This window comes from Pinus tabuliformis, chromosome 7 (assembly GCF_031772625.1).
Source record: "Pinus tabuliformis cultivar Carrire ecotype Pingquan chromosome 7, CPIR1, whole genome shotgun sequence".
Classification (NCBI taxonomy): Eukaryota; Viridiplantae; Streptophyta; class Pinopsida; order Pinales; family Pinaceae; genus Pinus; species Pinus tabuliformis.
The window spans coordinates 587546674-587562381 of record NC_142293.1 but is presented as its reverse complement, the minus strand read 5'-3'; the positions used below and the strand labels follow the sequence as shown (position 1 = coordinate 587562381).

The window sequence follows — 15708 nt, the reverse complement described above, 5'->3', positions numbered from 1 at the left end:
TTCCAAACATGTTGTTGTACATACAAAGTTCAGGTGCAATAAATAAAAAGATTTCATTGTTTATGCGATCATCCAGATAAAACTTGATAACCTAGTCCAAGATTGATAAGACTAAAGAGATTGCCCATATGAGCATCTACAAGAGCTCTAGACAAAATTTGCAAGAAAGCATCTCTTTGTCATAAAAGTCTTGTATTGAGAGAAACCTGGAGTCTACATTTGTATGGATGTATTGAGCTAGTTTCCCATTTATAATGTAGATGCAGGAGCTGGAGGATGGTAATGATTTTGCATTGTATTGCTCACACAAAATCAGTATTGCAAGGCCCCAAAGAAAACTAAAATCTTGTATTCCCAATTGAACCATGATGCAACCAGACATGTTGGTATCCAGTGAATTCATTTCTTTAGTATTTTGGGTGTAAGTGTTTCCATGCCCAAACTTCGTTGGGGTTGAGTCCAAAGCGCTAGATTGAAGAATAATTGGTCTAACTTCATGTAGATTTGGTAGCACAAGTGATCCAATGGCTATTGATTGAGTGCCATCTAGAAATAACTTGTTCTCCTTTGATAGCACACATGTTTTTAGAACTGGATGATTTTGAAGAAGCCCAATCTAACGTTGTTCAAGGAGGGTGGGTCATTTGAAAAAAATGGTACAAATACCTAATATTCTGTAATGTCAGGCCTGCTCTTCATGCAACAATATACATATGCCTTGACAATTGCGTGAGGTGCAAGAAGTCTGATTTTCACCTTACATCCAATCTGTTTTACAAATGAAGGGTAATAGAGGCCTCCAGATGTTAACAGTGGTGATGCAACCAAAGTTTGGGTCTGCCCTCTTTAGCACACAGAGGAAACCAGTCCAGGATAGATTAGATTCCTTAGTCTCCAATTTTTTATGTATTGACATTTTGATCACAGGGACAATAGTGCCATCAACATTCTGTACAGGCAAGATGTCAACGCTTGTAGGGGTTTCTGAGAGGGAGAAGGCATTATTCCCTACAGAAAATGAGTACTTTCCTTTTTTTATCTCAATTGCATCCTTTGCATTGAGCACTGGCCTAATATACATGCACTGGTGTGCAACTAATTCTAACGAGAGCATGCAGTCCAACTCACCAACGAACTTTGATGTTATATGCAGATGCATTGAGAAAGGCTAAAGCTACAATTCCAAATCTCTTATTATGGATCTTTCCATATTTGGCATTTTATGATAGATGTCTCCTAGAAGAAGATCCAACTCTTTTGTCTTTGAAGTATGATAAAAGTACACTTCATGGTGATCCTTTTCACCTACAAAAGCAAACTTTGTCTTTAAGATTTTCCAATTCACTATCGTCGAGTTTTAGTCCAAAAAGGCATAATTAATAACCAATTTGGGGTATATATACAATGGACCTGTGTTTGGGATTATTAGCTTGGCATGGGAGATATTTTAGCTCAAGTGTTGAAATCTCCTCAAGCAAGCCCTCGTATATTTCCTTCAATTCATCCAACTCTAGACAAATCCCGAATGCAATCATCTTTCCATATTTGTTTCTATTGCTTTGATTAAAGTCAATGACTCCATTTATCAGTTCAAAATTCATAGATATGGACAAGATCAATTGTAATGCATGTAAAAGCTTGTCTTACAATATTCAAATTTGACATTCCTGCATGCTCATGTTGTCTTTCTGAAATCCCAATTTCAAAAAATTTCCTTGTATGTGAAATGGAATTCATACTCTTTGACATTGTTGTCCAATCATCCAATGTTGACATATAACCTGGACACCGAAATCTTGAGTAGATGTGGAATATCTTTCATAGATTTCAAAGTGTTGTGCATGGCTGACATCATTTCATCACAATGATGGAGCAATGGTATAGTGTTGAGACAACCATTCAAAATGTTAAGATCTAATACAAGCATTAAGAACCAAGTCCTTAAAAGACGTTCGCCCATGACAATGACACACTTGTTAAACATGCCAAATTAAAAAAATCCTTCCTTGGCTTTGTCAATTCCCATGCTACTTGGATGCTTATTAACAAGAAAAATTTTCAAGCCATCATAACCTGTAGCATCAACTTTCAGAAATTTGTTTATGAGATCTCTGAAACCCTGTCAAATTGTATTATTGCGTTGTCATATTCCTTAATTTCAATAGTGTTGACAAGCATATCTTATTGTAGCATAGCAATAAGGTCCCCAACAACACGAACTTGCACATCACTTTTAGTGTTCATCATGGAATTGAGTTGTTCATGAGCACATGCACAAACCACCAAATTCTCTTGTTCATTCAAAAATTCCAAACACTTGTTCAAAATATTAGCATGCTTCAACCTATTGTTTGGGACCTTTGAAAGTAACAACCTGTGAGCCAACCAATACTCAAGGCTTCCAGCAATTCCTAAAAAGGTAGCTATTAGATCACCATGATTAGGAATATCAGAGTTATCATTTCCAAGAATGTTGCAGTACATACAAAGTTCAGGTGCAATAAATAAAAAGATTTCATTGTTTATGTGATCATTTGGATAAAACTTGAGAACCTATTCCAAGATTGATAAGACTAAAGTGACTTCCCATATAAGCATATGCAAGAGCTCTAGATAAAATTTGCATGAAAGCATCTCTTTGTGCTAAAGTCATGTTTTGAGCTAGTTTTGTATGGATGTCTTGCGCTAGTTTTCCATTTATAATGTACATTTGTATGGATGTCTTGAGCTAGTTTTCCATTTATATGGATGTCTTGAGCTAGTTTTCCATTTATAATGTAGATGCATGAGCTAGAGGATGGTAATGGTTTTGCATAGTATTGCTCATACAAAATTAGTATTGCAAGGCCCCAAAGAAAAATAAAATCTTGTATTCCCAATTGAATCATGATGCAACCATACGTGTTGGTATCTAGTGAATTCATTTCTTTGGTATTTTGGGTGTAAGGGTTTCCGTGCCAAAACTAAGTTGGGGTTGCATCCAAAGTGCTAGATTGAAGAATAATTGGCTTGACTTCATGTATATATGGTAGCACAACTAATCGAATGGCTATTGATTGAGTGCCATCCAGAAATAGCTTGTACTCCTTTGAGAGCACACGCATATGTAGAAGTGTATGATTTTGGAGAAGCCTAATCCAGCATTGTTCAAGGAGGGTTGGGTCATTTGACAAAAATGGTAAAAACACATAATATTCTGTAATGCCAGGCCTGCTCTTCATGCAACAATATGCATATGCATTGAAAACTACGTGAGCTGCAAGAAGTCTAATTTTCACCTTACATCCAATCTGTTTTACAAATGAAGCATAATAGAGGCCTCCAGATGTTAACAATAGTGTTGAAACCAAAGTTTGGGTCTGCCCTCTTTAGCACATAGAGGATACCAGTCCAGGATAGATTAGATTCCTTAGTCTCCAATTTTTTATGCATCGACCTTTTGACCACAGAGACAATAGTTTCATTAGCATTCTGTACATGGAGGTTGTCAATTCTTGCAGGGGCTTCTGAGAGGGAGAAGGCATTATTCCCTACAGAAAATGAGTGCTTTCCTTTTTTTTATCTCAAGTGCATCCTTTGCAGTGAGCATTGGCCTGACATACATGTACTGGTGTGCAACTAATGCCAACGAGAGCATGTAGTCCAGCTTCCCAATGAACTTTGATGTCATATAAAAATGCATTGAGAAAAGCTAAAGCTGAAATTCCAAATCTCTTATTGTGGCTCTTTCCATATCTGACATTTTATGATAGACGTCTCCTAGAAGAAGATCCAACACTTTTTTCTTTGAAATACGATAAAAGTATGCTTCTCGATGATCCTTTTCACCTACAAAAGAAAACTCTGTCTCTTTAAGATTTTCCAATTCACTATCGTCGAGTTTTAGTCCAGAAAGGCACAATTGATAACTAATTTGAGGTATATACACAATGGACCCATGTTTGGGATTATTATCTTGGCATGGGAGGCATTTTAGCTCAAGTGTTGAAATCTCCTCAAGCAAGCCCTCATATATTTCCTTCAATTCATCCAACTCTAGACAAATCCTGGATGCAATCATCATTCCTTATTTGTTTCTATTGCTTTGATTAAAGTCAAATATTCCATTTATCAGTTCAAAATTCATAGATATGGACAATCTCAATTATAATGCATGTAAAATCATGTCTTACAATATTCAAATTGAATATTCCTACTTGCTCATGTTGTCTTTCTGAAATCCCAGTGTCAAAAATTTTCCTTATATGTAAAATGGAACTCATACTCTTTGACATTGTTGTCCATGTTAGATACCTATAGTAATAGGTTTCATATTTCATGATTGATTATTGAAAATCCAAATATGCTCTGCTTTGCTACTACAAAGATCCCATATTTCCAGAAAATCAGAGGTGTGTGAAGTATTTCAAATATTGAGGACCTTATTACAATTTTTTGGGTGATTCAACAGTTCAAACTGGATCATGCCATGTTTCAATTTTGAGTTGTAGAATAGAGAAAAAAGTCTGTCCAAACTGTTTAATCTTGGCAGACAACTAGTTTAGGTAGAGAAGAAAAGGATCCCAACAGCTTAATCTGGGACCTTGAAAGAGATAAGGGTAGAAGTAGATAGAAAAAGCAAAAGAAAAAGCCAAGGAAAAGAAAAGGCAAGTAAGGGTCTGCAAGTCCAAATGCACCCTCCAAGAAGAAATAAAATGCTAGGCAAGTAGCTGGGTAGGTAGCAGGGGTTGCAGAAAAGTATCCCTATCATTGCAAGGTTGGTGATGGTGGGCAGCAAGGCAAAAGATTACAGCTGGAAGCATGACTAATTTCCCTCACTCCCCTCCAATTTCATTTCTAACATTCCCTCACTAGCCTGAGATTCATGGAAAAGACTAAGTTTTCATGGTGGTTCTTGATCTTTAAAAGCCACATTTCTTATCTAAAGTTCTTTTCATTTTGATCTACTCTTGAAACCAAGCTTGTTTCATATAAACTCAATGATTTCCACATCCACTTACCTCCTCCTCCACAACTAACACTAACCCTATTGTACAAATCCCTTATATCGCCTTTCTCCCTAATATTACTAACACCAAGGTGTATAAATCCCAGCATTATCTACATATTCTCCTTTTGGCATTATAGCCAAGTAAATGGTCCAAGGAGACTTCAGTCCACCTGGGACTGTGGTCAACCTTGTCTTGGATGTGCTCTGACCCCTGGTTATGAGCAGAAATCCTGTCCCTCAAGCCCTTACCGTCTCTCTGCTGAAAGCGCACAGAAAACCCCCTTTTCCTATGAAAACCCCTGAAAAGGCCCAAAAAACCCAAAACTGCGAAAAAACCCACTTGCCTATAGTCCTCCGCCCAAAAATTAAACTGAATATTTTATTGCGCTGGCGGGACCCCTCCCCAACATGCTCGACCAGTCGGAAGGCCCGCCAGCCGTCAGATCTCCAGCGCCCAGATCTAAGGGTGGGCGGTCAATTTCAGATCTCGATGTGCCGACATTTAGCGTCCGGGGAAAGCGGTTTTACCTATCCCGTACAATGGACGCGTGGCGGGCGGTAAGGTTGTTCGGAGCCCTCCTCCCACTTACCGCCTTTGCCCAAAGGTGGTGCGGGGAACCCACTTACCGCCACCCCGTATACCGCTACCCCACACGTCATGCCTACACGTCATGTCCACGCCGCTCTGACGTCACCCCGCCGGTGCCCGCCCCATCGTCCCTTGGTCCTCCACGCGGGCCCGCCTTTGCGCCCGCCCGCCACCGTGTCCTGCCGACCTGGCTAACACCTCAGCATCCACGTCACCCCTCACCTGGGCCCCGCCAGGACGTCATGCTGACGTCATCGGCGGAAAAGCGCCAAATTCATACTTTTGCCAAATTTACCGATTTAAACGGCTAAACGCATATTTTTCGCTTATTTTGCATGCGAAGCTGAACTAGCCGTTGTCAAGCCTGCTGCCGCGAAATCTTGCATTCAGCCATCAAATTCGACAAGTAAACCGTTCAAAGTTCGAGGCTTGACTGCATTAAGCCTTTGCAACCCAGCCCGCAAGCTTCCAGGTCGATTTGCCAGGTATTTTGCCGTTTTCTCCCATTCTGCCCGTGAATTCCAATTTTCTGCAAAATCACCATTAAAGTCTGCTAAAAACTCTAAATTTAGCTCTACCTAAGCACCCAAATCAGACATAAGCAACCTGTGCCATCCATTAGCCCCAATTTAGCTCTGTACAAACCAGCTCGCGGGTTAAAACTGCAGAAATCGCCCTGAAGTACCCGGCATTGTTCCTTTTTGCCAAGTACTGGTTACCTACACTCTTCCTGTGCAAATACTAATACCTCAGTAAGCATTCCCTTAGACAATCCACATTCCTGAAAATCATCAGTACTTTGCTAGCTTCGGAACAACTTCACACCAGAAGAAGACATCACACCAATTGCACCTACCTGCTGCTCAAAGTCTTCAAGAGATTCATCAAAGCTCTGCATCCTGCTGCACACTTTCAGACTGTATCATGGCAGCATCTGCATCCTCCTCCCTCAGTGTCACTCCACTGAGTCAAACCAATAAGGAACTGGAAGCTATGCCATTAGTTGACAAAGACTGTCTCATAAATGATTTTGAGGGAAACAGAAACTTTTTGAAGACCTTCACCACATTAAGGGAAGACTATAAGGCAGGACTTGGTACAGATGGGATATGGGAGTCAAACCTGCCCTATTACTGCCTCCCAGCTGTGAATGTTTTCCCTGAAATCATTCACTTATGTGCTCAAAATTATGATCAGGAGCACAGAGCTGTCAACACTCAACTAGGGAGGATTTTGTTCTATATAAACGCTGACACCATCAACAAAATGCTGCACTTTGAACAGACAGAGTTATTAGTCCCTTTCTCCATGAGATCTTTACTGGAAGCAGGTGAGAAGATGACCAGTGAAGAGCTGCAGAAGGTCACCAGGAACTACATGTGGCCTGAGAACCAGCCTACAGGGCCACCTCCTTATCCACATGAGCACTTCAATGACTCAGGCAGGCTGCTCCTGGACATGATAGCCTATGTGCTAGGCTACCAGAACAGCAAGCATGTGGATCTAGCCATGCTCGTAATGCTATCTGCCTACAGCCCACGACAACCCCCTGCCCGAAAGTACAACTTTGCCAAGTTCATAGCCAATAGGATCCATGATCAATTGTGCAAATTGGACAGACAAGGAGTCTTTAGATATTCAGCATACATCTACCACCTGTTCATGTATCATCACTCTGAAGCTTTCCCATGCTACATCAGAAGGCTGGACAACAAAGGGGAGAAAAGATCAGTCATATTCTGGACCTTAGTCTATCATGAAATCACAAGTTCACCCTACAGCTATTGTGAATTTGTAGATCAGTTTGTATACCCAGTCTCCAGCATACTTATGAAATCCCCTCCACCTAGAATATCAAATGAGATCAAGAAAGCTTTACAGCTTTCTAAGAAGTACAAAATAGGTGATTGGTACCTATATGAACACCACACTGTGTTCAGAGTGTATGGGTGTGAGCTCTGTCCATACAGACTACCCAAGTATGTTCCCATGAGATTATTTGCCTTGGAATATTACAGGCAATTAATCCAGTCAGACCTCACTCACTTCCACAGCTCAAAGAAAAAAGCACACCTTAACTACAAAAATGAGCTGGGCCCTTTTATCATGAATAAGAAGGAAGGATGGGAGGCTGCAGATTTGATCCTAAAAGACAAATATAAGTTGTCTTACAGTTTCCGGTGGGTCCCATATGACCCTCAAGGTTTCATCACTGCCAGGAGAACAAAGTACAGACTCCTAGCCATCAAACACTGCCACTATCCACATCTAGAACAGTATGCAAACTTACAAGAGTGGCAGTTGGATACCCTTGTTGAGAGCTTGTCTGAAGAGGAAAAAATAGCTAAAAATATGAAAGAACTTGAAAAAACTATTGACCTGGACTATGTGATCCAGGTACCTTTCAGGCTGCCTCAAACATCAGGAGGAGGAACCTCAGTTACCAGGACAGCGCCGCCAACAACAGCACCAGGCTTGGATAAGGGAAAGGGAAAAATGGACGCTGAAGATGAAGCAAAAAAGCAGCAGTCAGAGCAGGGAAAGCAACAACCAGAGCAAGAAACAGGGCAGCAAGAAGAACAAACCGGTCTGCCACAAACTGGGCTGCCAGAAACCACCTTATTGCAGACACCACCCCCTCAAGTGGAGCCCCTAACCACTTCAATTGTACAGACCCCGGCACATGAAGAAAGGGGAACCAAAAGACAAAGAGAAGAGTCCACTCCCCTCAGTGGATCCTCCCAACAACCAGAAGCTAAAAGGCAGAGGGCAGACTCCCCAGAAGTAGAAGACATTACTGAAGGTGTCTTCAATGATACAGCCAAGGATAGGGAGGGCAGCCAACACACAGGGACTAGCTCCTTTCACCAGGAGCAGAATTTACAACTTGGCTTGGAGGTATCATCTTCTTCTCAACAAAGCCAGAAGCTCAAAGGTGCTAAGGCCACCTTCAAAGAAATCAAGGCAGCAAATGAACTATTGAGGGCTGAGGTTTACAAGCAATTTATAGATGCCACTCCAGCCCAACAAGAAAGATTGATGTCGGTCTACGACTTCAAAGAGGAGAAGATGATATTCAGCCATTTCAAACCTAAGGGGCCCAACCCAATGTCCACTGCTGATTTCATCAAAACAAGGGTGGAGGTCTTGGCCAAAGACATACATCCTATGGACCAAATTGAGCTCCATAAGCAGACTGGAGAAATGGTCTATGCCACCTTGGTAGATAAGGCCACACTAGCTCATGAGCTGAAAGAATCCTTGAAGCACACAAATACTCAACTGGATTTTGAGAGATTGTCTTCCAGGGCCAAGGATAACAGGATAAAATCTCTTGAAGAGATTATTGTTGATCTAGGGCATAACCCTAGTGACCCAACCGGGGTAAAAGCCCTCCTGAAGAAAAAAGAGGATGATCTCAATGCCATGAAGAGGAGATTGAAGCTGTCACCTACAGAACATCCTCAGACAGCTGAACTGCAAAAAGAAAAACAAGTTGATCAACAACTTGATCTACTATTGCAGCAGGATCAAAGGATCCAAGAGCTAGAGAAGGAGCTGGAGAAGTCATTACAGGACAAACAGGGAGAATCCACACTACCAACTCCCCAAACAGATTCTACAGCAGCAACAGGCTCTGGGGCAGCAGTGGCCCCTACAACAGCAAATACAGTTGACCAGCCCAGCATAGAAGAACTAACTAAGGCTGTTAAGCAAATGGAGCTACAAGCAGATGAGATAAGGAAGGCAAAAGAAAAACTGGCAGAGATAGATGCCAAGTATGACCAGTCTAAAATGACAGTGGCAGAACAGGGCAGACAGATCAAGACCCAAAAGGACAGAATCAAAGCCCTGGAGAAAGAGCTTGATCTCAAAAACACCATGGCTGAGATCAAGAGGATCTTATGGAATAAAATCACCCAAAGCATGATTAAACAGTGGAAATCACTCAAAACAATCCATGAACATATGGATTTAATTGTGCAAGCTCAGATAGATATCCAGAGGGCTAAGACAGCACTAGGAAATAGACCTGAACAAGCTAGCCAACTGATAGACTTTCTGAACAGGCAAGACAAAGATGAGCTGGCAGCAGTTGGAATCACCAACAGAACGGAGGCCATCCTTATGACCAAAAAGGTGCTAACACTCAGAGGATATGTGCAGACAGCAGAAAGGAGGAGCTATGAGATACAGACTGAAGTTGAAGACTTCAAGCTCAGAATGGGGATGCTACAGGCAAGAGGAATGCCTAGCCTATTGAGCGGTACAGGGAAATTGATCAACAGAGATCAATTTACAAATAGGATGGCCGCGTACATAGAAAATCAAATCACTGCATCCAGCAGTGCTTCTGAAGAAACTGTTCCTCCTACAGGACAGAGTTTGTACACTCAGCTTGAAGGGTCATTTTTTATTGAAAATGAAGTTAATCATCTATTTGAAACTCCTCCCAGTTTTTTCAAATACACAGAGCTTGATGAGACATTGATTAAAATGCGAAGGCATCAAATGCCCAAGGAGGACTGGTGGCAAGCCATGCTCCAGATTCTGCCACGGTAGTTTCAAAACTCCAGGTCAAAAGCCAGCTCAGCTCACCGCAAGACAAGTATAAAGTGGTCGGTGACTGGAAAATATCTAAAAAGTGATTCATCACTAACAGTGACAGCTAGCCACATTTTGAAACACACGCCTTCAGCCGACTACAACTGCTACAAATTCAACAGCATCTGACAGATTTTGACAGCTAAAGGACTAAGAGCTATTACTGCATTTACTTCTTCATTTACTTCTTTGGCTACTGCTCACTAGCAGTTGGCAGCCTATTTATGAGGCATTTACTCTTCTTTCAGATATTTTTCCAAATGTAAATCTGTATATATACCCCCCTTAGTAACGCATAAGGGGTTGCTGGAATTTTCTCTTGGATAACTTCCATCTGCTGTAATATTTTCAGAGAATTAATACAAAGGAGGAATGGAACTTCCAGAAGTTTGGTGTATTTGATGTCTTGTGGTGAAGGATGCATGTTACAGGATTCCATGGGTGTTGCATAAAACTATAAGTATTCTCAAATCTCTTTGTCGTGTCTGTTTTGAGTCTTTTGTTCTCTTTGTCGTTCTAATGTTTTACACTTGATAGCAAGGTGAAAGGATAGTACCAGGATTTAACCATGTTTACCCTGGACTCAAACTGAGCTATTATATATGTTTTCCTCATATACAGTAACAGAATTGTAATTCTTAATTGCTGCAATTCAAAACTGTGTTTTTATTGTAACAGTCATTCTCAGGGATTCAACTTTTGCCCCTAAGACCTCTGTTTTCTCTTCTTAAAGCTATCTGTTGGGAACATATAGATAAATAGTGAAAATTCTTAAATGCTTTCACTGTTCGTGCTACCTGTTTCCAGTCTTTAAATCAAAAAATCTGTTCTATTAAACACTCAAAAGGCCCTGTAAGTTCCATCTTTCATCTCACAGATTCAAACACATTAAGCCACAGACTCCATTGCCCAATGATATTCAACATATCTGAAAGCTACATCACTGAAGTCTAAGGGAATTTCATCAACCGAAACACAAACATAACCTGTACTCAATACCTAGCCTAAAACACCATCACTGTAGATATAAATCATAAAGAGAGAGCCCTCTCTGATCACTGTTTGGCTAGAAACAGTGATTAAAAGATTGGTTAGTGGTTACCCCGGCCATATTCCCTTGGGAGTCATAGGGAACAACCTGGGTGTTAACATAATTGGCGACTCCACTGGGGACTAAGACTATTCAATCACTATCTATCTTCCAAAGCTTTCATCAAGCCTGAAACTAGCCAAGACATCTTAGGACTGTTTCTCTAATACAGGGGCAGTCTTAGGGAAGAGCTAACTAGGGAAACTTATCCTAGCCTTGAAACATATATAGTCATTCCAGAGTTCTTATTTTGCCCTTGTAAATACAAAACTTCTGTATAAAGTTCTGAAAGAACACTTAGAAGCTGGCTCCTAAAAGAAACCCAAGGCATACTAGGGCACACCCTGACCCTGATCAACCCATCATTGTTGATAACCCAAATATCATCCCAAAGAACATAAGGAAACAGCACAAGCAGGATAAACCTGCTGATTCAGATATAAGGTCAGACCAACCCATCCTCATTCCCACTCCTTGCAAAGTCCTTTTTCGTTCCACACCCAATTCCCCTAGTTCATCTTCAACCCCTCAAAGTCCTACCTTTCCATCTTCACCATCTGCACATACTCACTCAACCAGTTCTCCACTTGTTACCCATCCTATTAACCCCAGTACACCTGTAATCCCAGTTGTCCCATTTGTTCCTATCAACCCTATTAACCCTATAAACATGGCTAACAGATATGCACCATTGCAGATTCCAGCCAATGCTCCAGCCCTACCCCAAGATTATCAAACCAGACTCTCATTTTTTGATTCCCATGGCCCTTTGACGGCCATCCAGCATGCTAAAAAGATGCAAGACCACTTTGAGACCTATGAAATTGATGATGATAGTGTCAGGATGAGAATCTTTGTTCAAAGCTTAACTGGGGATGTCAGGACTTGGTTTAGGTCCTTAAATGCAAATTCAATTGCAACCCCTGAAGTTTTATACCAGGAATTTACTAACAGATGGGAGAAAAAGAGAGATCCCCACCACATACTTGGTGAATATAACACTATTAAAAGAGGTCCCCAAGAAACGGTGTTGGAGTATTGTGCCAGGTTTAACAACATATACAATGCTATCCCTCAGAACTTAAGACCCCCTCCTGATTTGGCCCTTTATAATTTCCCTGATGGTTTTGATTCTGATATGGCCTATCAGTTGAGAGAAAGAGACCCTCCAACCCTTGCAGAAGCTCAAAGGGTTGCAGTCACTGTAGAGGCCAACCTAATTGCCAAAAGAAACAGGGCAAAGCTGGAAAAGAAAACTGGCTTCAAAGAAGAACCCTCGGGTTTTGACCAAAAGCTAGATGCAATTCTAAATAGCATGAAGAGGTTGGGGGAGAGAGTGGAATCAGTAGAAAGAAAATCATCATGGGAGGCACCACAAAACAATCCTCCTAGAAACCCAAATTTCAGGAGAGTCCAGAACCCCAATATAGGAAAGACTAATGCTGACCAAGATATCAGACCCCCTTTTCAAGAAAACTATGCAGAAACTTCTTCTGCAAATCAGCTAAATGAAGACCCCGAAATCAATCTAATAGGTCTGGATGGCAAAAGTCATGTATTCTTAACCCAAGAAGACCATGAGGAGGATGAAAGCAATACATTCCAAACTAAGTCAGGGGAATCCTTTGATTTCAAACAAGGATATGACACTGCTGTCTATGAAGTCCACAAACAATACAAACTAAGGAGTAGGACTGTAAATGTAAATCAACCCGAAAAGATAAAAGAAAAACAGCAAACCAAAGAAAGCTCAGTCACTGAACCTGATCATGTGCCAAACTTGCCTACAAAGGAAGTAGTGGTTGAAGAGGTTACTGAACCACTGTCACCATCAAAACAACCCATGGCATCCTTATCCTCTGAGCCTAACCCAAATATTGCCCCTCAAGATATCAATATTAGGGGCAGGTTCCAAAATCAAGATGAAATCCCACCAGAAGATGTAACAAACAAAGAAAGAACTGCAACCCGTGACCCCAAAATGCAAATTGACAAACCCTTTGACTTAGGAGTAGAGATTGGCAAGTTAAAGGTAGCAATTCCCCTCTCAGAGTTAGCAAAGCATGACATGTACAAACAACAGATTAAAAAATCCCTTCAACTCACCAATAGCAAAGATGATGTAAATGTGTTAGATGACACTCCAGAGTTACTATTTGGTCCAGAGGTAGATGGAAAAACAGTAGTCACAGGGGTTTTACCGTTTTATGTCAGCTTACATGTACATGACAAAATTCTGCACAATGCAATGTTTGACTCAGGAGCCTCTCATAATCTGATGCCAAAAGCAGTCATGGAAAGATTAAACTTAGATATCACAAGACCATACAAAGACTTGTTTTCTTTTGATTCTAGTCAAGTCAAGTGCCTGGGTCTAATTAAGGATTTGTGTGTGTCCCTGGTCCAATTCCCCAACAAGACCATTTTGATGGATGTTGTTGTTGCTGATATCCCACCCAAGTATGGGATGCTATTATCAAGATCATGGGGAGCAAAGCTTCAAGGCTCCCTGCAGTTAGACATGTCATATGCAACCATCTCTGTTTTTGGACAACCAAAAAGACTTTATAGGGAAACACTCATGAAGTATATGGTTAGCAGTGAAGAAAAACCCCAAAATTTCCCAATATATGCTGTTCATTCGGACATAGACTCTTACATCCTCTTTAATGACAGCATTGGCTTCTCCGACAGTCACATTAGCACGGAGACATTTAAACCAGAACAAAACATCATTCTAACAAGTAGCACCTGTCAAACATCAATCAGTACAACAAAACACTTTAGCTCTCCCCTAGGGGTCAAAGATGGTCAGGTAAATGATGAAGCTATCCTAGAAAACAAATGGGAGAAGAAACCCCAACTCATGCTCACACTACCACCCCATGAACAGAACCTCAAACCTCCTGACCAGCAAGGCATCTTGTGGGTCTTAGAATTTGATGGCTCGGTTAACAAGTTAGGAGCAGGAGCTGGAGTATGGATACATAACAAAGAGAAAGGCTATGCAACAGGCAAGGCCTACAGATTGAATTTTAGATGCACCAACAACATGGCAGAATATGAAGCTCTATTACTAGGCCTCAAGATTGCAAAATCATTACAAGCACCTAGCCTCTCTATCAGGGGAGACTCTGATCTGGTCATTCAACAAGTAAAAGGCAATTTTGTCACTAATGACAAGAGGCTGAGATCCTACAGGGCTGCTGTAATCGAAATATTAGAGACCTTTCATGAGTTTGCTATCACAAAAATTCCAAGGGGCCACAACCTCCATGCACATAGCTTGGCAACATTTGCCAGCACTTTCAAATTCCCACTGGAACCTAATAATTGTTTCACAGCTGAGGTCAGGTACAGACCCTCTATTCCAAACAATGTCAGAGAATGGCAAGTATTTGAGGATGACATGCAAATAAACAATTTTTTAACCCTGCAACAGGAGTTCACAGGATTAAATATTGATCTTGAGACAGCAAGTCAATCACAAATGCTTGAGACAGCAAGTCAATCACAAATATTTAATGAAGCATGTCAATCACAAACACAGTTTCAAGAATCTGCTCACCCAATGTCACCTAGGACAGCAAAACAACTACTCAGCCCAACCATTTTCAACAATGAAAACATTCAACAAATTAAACAAATGGACTGTGAAGAGATGAGTAACATTGAAACTGAAATCATACAACTCAAAGACAACTTCCTCCCAGTGGGCCTTACCCCATTAGAGGATATTTTTGACTCAAATGACATCCCTAGGAAGCCAAAGATGCAGCCATTAGATGCAAGAATTGAAGAATGCAATATTGGCACTATGGAAAAGCCTAAGATAATAAAGCTATCTGCCTCTTTGCCCCCTGATCAAAAGCCCAAGTACATTGATCTCTTTAAAGAATTTCAAGATGTCTTTGCCTGGGGATATGAAGATCTCAAGTCCTATGACACATCTGTCATCCAGCATACCATCCCTCTCAAGCCTAATCAAAAACCATTCAAACAGAAATTGAGAAGGATCAATCCTGTGCTCCTTCCTTCCATTGAAAAAGAGTTGCATAAAATGTTCAAGGCTGGTATTATAGCACCAATCAGATTCTCTGAATGGATTTCAAATTTAGTCCCTACCAGAAAGAAAACTGGTGAAATCAGACTTTGTGTAGACTTAAGGAATCTGAATCAAGTTTCACTCAAAGATAACTACCCTTTACCAAAAATGGATCACATCCTCCAAAGAGTAGTAGGAGCCTCAAGGATATCACTGCTTGATGGATTCTCAGGCTTCAATCAAATTTTAGTGCACCCTGATGATCAAGACAAAACTGCATTTACTACCCCATGGGGAACTTTCAAGTATGTGAAAATGCCCTTTGGATTGAAGAATGCAGGGGCAACATTTCAAAGAGCAATGGACATTGCTTTTGCAAAAGAAATTCA

General features: G+C 40.9%; 2 pseudogenes; both read right to left on the bottom strand.

Moving 5' to 3' along the window:
- Window positions 1-757: 757 nt before the first annotated feature.
- LOC149248804 (DNA mismatch repair protein MSH5 pseudogene) lies at window positions 758-2484 on the bottom strand (annotated as a pseudogene).
- A 1039-nt stretch (window positions 2485-3523) lies between these two features.
- Window positions 3524-15708, bottom strand: part of LOC149248803 (DNA mismatch repair protein MSH5-like) — a 47439-nt pseudogene continuing 35254 nt past the window's right edge.